A 7,761-nucleotide genomic window follows, 5' to 3' on the forward strand; every position below is an offset into this window, starting at 1 on the left:
GGACTTGATGTACAATCTGAGCTGATATAAGACAGCAGGAGGATGAAGAAGCTGTTGGGGCTTGCAGCCCAGGTTCACATGGGCTATTTTGATCAGGGCAAGGCCTGAGGAAGTCCTTCTAGAAAGTGGTTGAAAACCATAGGTTATCATCTGGAGCTCAGTGGCTGTCTTCACTTGGGTATGTGGACACAGGGTATTGGCCTCAGGAACTGATGGGGAAGACAATCAAGAAAAACAACCATCAAAACATAGTGGAGGAACTTCCCTGGTGGTCCAGTGGTTAAGACTCCATGCTCCCAGTGCAGGGGACTGGGTTTGATCTCTGGTCAGGAAACTAAGATACCACATGCCACACAGCATGAAAATGAAAGTGAAGTGGCTCAGTTGTGTCTGACTCTTTGCTTCCCAGTGGGCCGTAGTCTACCAGGTTCCTCCATCCAGGGGATTTTCCAGGCAAGAGTACTGGAGTGGGTTGCCATTTCCTTCTCCATGGGGTTTTCCCAACCCAAGGATTGAACCCAGGTCTCCCGCATTCCGGGCAGACGCTTTACCGTCTGGGCCAGCAGGGAAGCCATACCACACAGCAGGCCCCCCCCAAAAAAAACATACAAAAACAGAATGCCCAGAGAAATATAAACATTGGATATTTAAAGATATTAAAGAATAACTGTTAACTTTTTTACTTGTGATGATGGTACTGTACTCATGACTTTTTAAAGCATTGTTCTCTTTTAAAGAAAAATAATGTATTTAATGATAAAATGATATGAAATATGAGGTTTGCTTCAAAATAATCTGAGGTGGGGGAATAGCAGGAGGTGATATAGATGGAACAAAATTGTTAGTGGAGTTAGTAATTGTTGAAGGTGGGTGATGAGTACATGGGCTTAATTATCCTGATACTGCTACTTTTGTATATATTTGAAATTTTCCATAATAAACATTTGCTGATGGCCTTTCCCACCCCATCCTCCTCCTGCCCTCAGCTCAGTTTCACTCAGCTACCTTCCTACCACTGAATAGGCCCAAAGCGTGATCTATGGGTTTCTTGTTACAGCTCTATATCTCTATTTATATCTATGTGTATCTATGACTTGTGCATCAGTATTTAAAGTTAATGTTCCATTGGCTTATCAAATTTTATACGTTTAACAAATAATCAGTCTTCGGCTTGATCTTTCAAATTTTGTTACAATTAAGTTCCTGCCTTTCTATCATTTTCTATTTTCATAGTGTTTGTTGATCCTTACATTTGTCTTTCTTCCCAATGAACAGCGTCGCCTACACCTAGTAGTCTACAAAGGCTCCTCGGGAGCCCTTTCCATCTGCTGAATACCAACACTGCATGAGTGATTTTTCAGGTCTGGAATTGGCCTGATGTTCCCAAGACAAGGTTTTTGGCAAAAGGACCTTCAGAAATGTGTGACATGTCCTGGATGGAGGATTTGGGAGACCTGGGAAGATACAGAGCCTGCTTCGTGAGGCTGGGGGATGGACTCCAGGCATCAGGACCCTGGCTTCAAGGAGGAGGAAGGGGAGAGTGTGAATGCGCTGTGCCAGATATCAAGTGTGGGGACAAAGAGGGATGCTTGAATCCTGTGTGCCTCCTCTTTTTCCTCCAGCAATTTAGTCCTCAGCCCAGGGGTGCTGTTCCTGCATTATCCTGCAGGGAGCAGCAGAGCACCCACTGGCACTCCCAATCCAGCTTTATCCAGATCCCCAGATCCCCAGCTGGAACACTTCCCCTGCCCCCGCCCCCCCAGCCCCATGGCTCATCTGTAGGGCTTCCCTCCCACTCTGTTTCTGTCTCTCTCCCCCTCCCTCCCTGTTTCTGTCTCTCTCTCTCTATATATGATCTGATTTGATATATATGTGTGTGTGTGTGTATATATATATGTATGTAATTTTTTGACTGAAGCATAGTTGACATAATGTGTTAGTTTCTGGAGTACAGCAAAGTGGGTCGGTTATACCTACATATCTTCTTTTTCATATTCTTTTCCATTATGGTTCATTACAGGATATTGGCTATAATTCCCTATGCTATACAATAGGACCTTGTTGTTTATCCATTCTATATATAATAGTTTGTATCTACTAATCCCACACTCACAATCTAACTCCTCCTGTCCCCGACTCAGCAACCACAAGTCTGTTCTCTATGTCTGGGAGTCTGTTCCTATTTTGCAAATGAGTTCATTTGTGTTATATTTTAGATTCCACATTTAAGTGATGTTTATATGGTATTGTTTTTTCTCTTTCTGACTTACGTCATTTAGTGTGATAATCTCTAGGTCTATCCATGTAGCTGCAAATGGCATTATTTTGTTCTTTTTTACAACTGAGTGATATTCCATTGTGTATATATGCTACATTTTTATCTCATTTTTCAGTGGACATTTAGGTTGTTTCCATGTCTTAGTTATTAGGAATAGTACAGCTATTGATGTAGGGGTGCATGTATCTTTTTGAATTATAGTTTTATCTGGATATATGCCCAGGAATGGGATTGCTGGATCATATAGCAACTGTATTTTTAGTTTTTTGAGGAACTTCCATACTGTTACCCAACATGGTTGTATCAATTTACATTCCCACCAACAGTGTAGGAAGATTCCCTTTTCTCCACCACCCTCTCCAGCATTTGCTATTTGTAGACTTTTTAATGATGACCATTCTGATCAATGTGAGGTGGTACCTCACTATAATTTTGATTTGCATTTCTCTTATAATTATCAGTGTTGAGCATCTTTTCATGTGCGTATTGGCCATCTATATGTCTTTGGAGAGATGTATATTTAGATATTCCAGGCTGGTGTCTCTTGAGCCCTCACCTGAGGGGTGTCCCACTGTGATCAGGCGCCCCTAGGTGGGAGAGTTGTGTTTGTTGCACAAAAACCAGTGCTTGCCATTCTCCCATTCATTTGCGAACTGTTTGAGCACATGCTTCATGACCAGCACTGTGCCAAGGCGTCTAGACTTCAAGGCTAGGTCAGACACTGTGATGACCTGAAGCTCCTCATTCTGGGGTCAACCAAACTTCATGGGATTGCTTATTGCCATGGAAGTGTAGGCTGAGATCAAGCCAAGGAGAGCGGGGCATGGTGCAGGGCCAGCTTTGGATGGAACACCCCTTCCCCTGACTGTAAGAGGGCTCAGGCCCAGAGACACTCCTTCCCCCTCAGACCTTGCTCTAACTCTCTCTTCCTCTCCCCACACAGGCCTCCCCTTCCATGCAGATGGTGGGGCCTTAATTGGAGGCCTTAACTGTGGCTGGAGTGCTCAGATGAAACTTCCGAAAAGGCCTGAGGAAGACAAATAGGACCAGCCAATCTGACTCATAGCATGTGACTTGCAATTTGGGCTCATGGACCCCTCCAAGGTGGCAAAGGGCATTCTCAACTCCAGCTTCAGCCCCTTCTGAAGACATCTGCAAACTCCAGTGTCCAAATCTTCAGACACCCAGAGAGGTAACCAGTCCTTCCCCCTCCCTGCCAGGTCCTACTTTTCTGGGTGAAATCTTCAGTCTCTGGAGATGTTGCAGGACCCTACCTTCTGCCTCAGGTTATCCCTGCCCTGAGTATGTCCAAAGCAGTACACCAGCCCCCACACTCCCAAGAAATCCACCAAAATGGTGGAGAGCTTGATCCGTTCCGGGTGATAAGAGGACCCCTGAGTACAGCAAAGTTTCTGGGGAGTGAAACTGAGTCCCCAGCAACCCTCCGCAGTGGCATGGCACTGTTGGACTGGGGAGGGGGCACTTGGGATGTCTCCTGAATTGTTCTATTTCACCCCCATAGAATGAAGCAACCTGGCTCTGTGAGGATGTTTAGTGGCTCAGCTGCAGCCCTAGAAGCAAAGGTGATTGCGTAATAGGAACCACTGGACTGTCTGGAAATGATTCTCAACCTAGCAACTGGTCTTTCTGCTAAAGACCCAGGGATCTGCCTACCTGCTCACCTCTGCCACTCATGTTCTATGCAGGTAAGAACAGAGGCTACAGGAAATCTGGACATAGGCACAAAGATGCAGCCTAAGGTAATGGGCACAGAGGTATGACAGTACCTGGCTTGACAGGTTCAAAGTGAGCCCAAGATCAGCTCAAGAAAGCAGAGAGAGCTGCAGCTGCTCCCAGAGTTCTCTGGACTCACTCTTTTCTGCAATTACCCCTCCTCATCCCCTCTGCCTCCAGCTACAAAGAAGGTCTAGGAGGTGTAGGTATGGGAGCTGGGAGGGGATTGAGTCCTGTTGGGGAGCAGTCATCTGGGGGTGTTGGATGGAAAGGATAACCTTCCAGCTGAAACCAGACCCCCTGGGGCACATCTCACCCAGGCAGCAAGCCCTTGCCTGGTATGGGGGGAAGAGCTCATAGGGTGGCCCCCGCCAGCAGCCCCATTGGTCACCACTTCCCAATTTTGCCTCTGTAGGCCCTGCATTAACTGTCTCCACAAAGCCCTGGGTGGGGGTCCTCCTCCCAGCTCTGGCCAAACGCAGACATTGTGTCAGAACCTGTCATAGAGGCAAGTTTTCCTCCTGGCCTCATCCGTTTACCTGCTAAGGTTTGCCTAATGTCCCATAGCAAGACTCCCATTCCACGTACTCTCAGTGGAACATGGAACTTCCCAGGTGGCACTAGTGGTAAAGAACCTGTCTGCCAATGCAGGAGACAGAGATTTGATCCCTGGGCTGGGAAGATCCCCTGGAGAAGGGCATGGCAACCCACTCCAGTATTCTTGCCTGGAGAATTCCATGGACAGAGGAACGTGGCGGGCTACAGTCCGTGAGGTCATAAAGAATGGGACACAACTGAAGCGACTTAGCATGCACAGAGAACATGGAACCAAACATTATCATCCCCGTTTTACAGATTAGAAAGCTTTAAGTGACTTAGCTTTAATTACTCAGCTAAAGAAGGGCTAGCCTGCTTTTCCTTCTTTCTCTCATGGCCCAGGGTATGTTTTAGAGCTAGAGAAGAGGCCTGGTTAGAATGTGTGTGCTCATGCCAGGGCAGGCTCAACCCTAAGGCGTCTCTCCATACACACCTCCTGCTTGTGGGAACTTTCACTCACCTACAGAGCTGCCAGGAGTGCAGAGACGAAAGCAAGTCAGCCACTCCAGCAGGCTAGGTTGGCTGCCAGAGCTGTGCTGAGTGTCCTTTACTCTCAATCACATTTCTAAGTAACTCATGAATCAAAGGAGAAATCACAAAAGAAACTAGAAATGTTTCAAATTGAATGATAATGAAAAACAGTGTATCAAAACTTATGGGAATGGACTCCCCTGGCGATCCAGTGGCTAAGACTCCCTGCTCCCAAAGCAGGAGGCCTAGGTTCAATCCCTGGTCAGAGAACTAGATCCCACATGCCGCAACTAAAGATCAAAGATCCTGCATGGCACAACTAAGACCTGGCACAGCCAAATAACAAATATTTTAAAAAATCTTAAAAACTTATGGGAAGCATCTAAAGCAATGCATATTTAAGTAGACTTACTAGAAAAGAAGACTGGTTGAAAATTAACTACATAAGCTTTTTCAAGTGGGGGAAAGATATTTTCAATAAACAGTGTGGGAGCAAGTAACTGTTTTACCTGCACCTTTACCTGCCTTCACAAAAATTAATTTGAGATAGATCATCAATATAATTGTGAAGGTAAGCCAAATAAAGATTCTAGAAAAAACAGAATACCTTCATAACCTTGGAGTAGGCAAAGATTTCTTAAACAGGACAAAGTACTAACCATCAAAAGCCAATAAATTTGACTTCATAAAAACTAAGAACTTCTGGTCATTAATTAAAGATAATTAAGAAAGTAAAGTGATAAGTCACAAACTGGGAAAAGATCATTACAATGAACGCATAGACTCAAAATATGACTCAAAGAATTCCATAGTCATTAAAGAAAAAGGACTTGAACAGACCCTTCACAATAGAGGATTTCCAAATGGCCAACAAGCATATGGAAATGTGCTCAACATCACTAGAGAAATGTAATTCATAGAGAAATCTGAATTAAAACCACAGTGAGATACTGCTATATACTGACTCAGTTCAGTTCAGTCGCTCAATCGTGTCTGACTCTTTGCGACCCCATGAATCACAGCACGGCAGGCCTCCCTGTCCATCACCAACTCCCGGAGTTTACTCAAACTCATGTCCATCGAGTCGGTGATGCCAGCCAGCCATCTCATCCTCTGTTGTTCCCTTCTCCTCCTGCCTCCAATCCCTCCCAGCATCAGGGTCTTTTCCAGTGAGTCAACTCTTTGCATGAGGTGGCCAAAGTATTGGAGTTTCAGCTTTAGCATCAGTCCTTCCAGTGAACACCCCGGACTGTCTCCTTTAAAATGGACTGGTTGGACCTCCTTGCAGTCCAAGGGACTCTTAGGAGTCTTCTCCAACACCACAGTTCAAAAGCATCAATTTTTCAGCACTCAGCTTTCTTCACAGTCCAACTCTCACATCCATACATGACCACTGGAAAAGCCATAGCCTTAACTAGACAGACCTTTGTTGTCAAGGTAATGTTTCTGCTTTTAAATATGCTATCTAGGTTGGTCATAACTTTCCTTCCAAGGAGTAAGCGTCTTTTAATTTCATGGCTGCAGTCACCATCTGCAGTGATTTTGGAGCCCAGAAAAATAAAGTCTGACAGTGTTTCCACTGTTTCCCTATCTATTTCCCATGAAGTGATGGGACCGGATGCCGTGATCTTCGTTTACTGAATGTTGAGCTTTAAGCCAACTTTTTCACTCTCCACTTTTACTTTCATCAAGAGGCTTTTTAGTTCCTCTTCACTTTCTGCCATAAGGGTGGTATCATCTGTGTATCTGAGGTTATTGATATTTCTCCTGGCAATCTTGATTCCAGCTTGTGTTTCTTCCAGTCCAGCGCTTCTCATGATGTACTCTGCATATAAGTTAAATAAGCAGGGTGACAATATACAGCCTTGATGTACTCCTTTTCCTATTTGGAACCAGTCTGTTGTTCCATGTCCAGTTCTACCTGTTGCTTCCTGACCTGCATACAGATTTCTGAAGAGGCAGATCAGGTGGTCTGGTATTCCCATCTCTTTCAGAATTTTCCACTGGTAAGAGATAAATAAGAAAACTGTCATATAGCACAGAGAATATAGCCAATATTTTTTATAGCCAATATTTTATAATAACTTTAAATGAAGTCTGATATATAAAAATATTGAATCACTATGTTGTACACCTGAAACGAATACAACATTGTAAATCAACTATACTTTAATTTTTAAAAATCTGTTATAAGCTACTCCCTACCTGTGGGAATATAAACTTCCTGAGACAAGTACTGAATTCTTGACAAATCTGTTATTACAGGTTACAAGTTGAGTTTTCTGATCATGGAGGTAGCTACTAGGAAGGCTTAGTGGGCCATGCATGGGTACTAATTCTCCTAGCCAGTATTGCTTGTCTATGTTAAACACTACTATGTACATGTAGATGTATACAGGATACCATTAGAATTCACTGTATGTGTAACCTTTTAGTTAATAACAGTTTGGTTAGTGGTGATCTTAATAACTTAATTCAAAAGGAATCAGCATAATCACTGTTTTTGGTGTATGTGAAGGCACTCAGTGGTGTCCAACTCTTTGTGACCCCATGGACTATAGCCCACCAGGCCGCTCTGTCCTTGGAACTTTCCAGGCAAGAATATTGGAGTGGGTTGCCATGCCCTCCTCCAGGGGCTCTTCCCGAACCAGGAATCAAACCTGCCTCTCTCGTGTCTCCTG

Source organism: Bos javanicus, chromosome 18 (genome assembly GCF_032452875.1).
Source record: "Bos javanicus breed banteng chromosome 18, ARS-OSU_banteng_1.0, whole genome shotgun sequence".
NCBI lineage: Eukaryota > Metazoa > Chordata > Mammalia > Artiodactyla > Bovidae > Bos > Bos javanicus.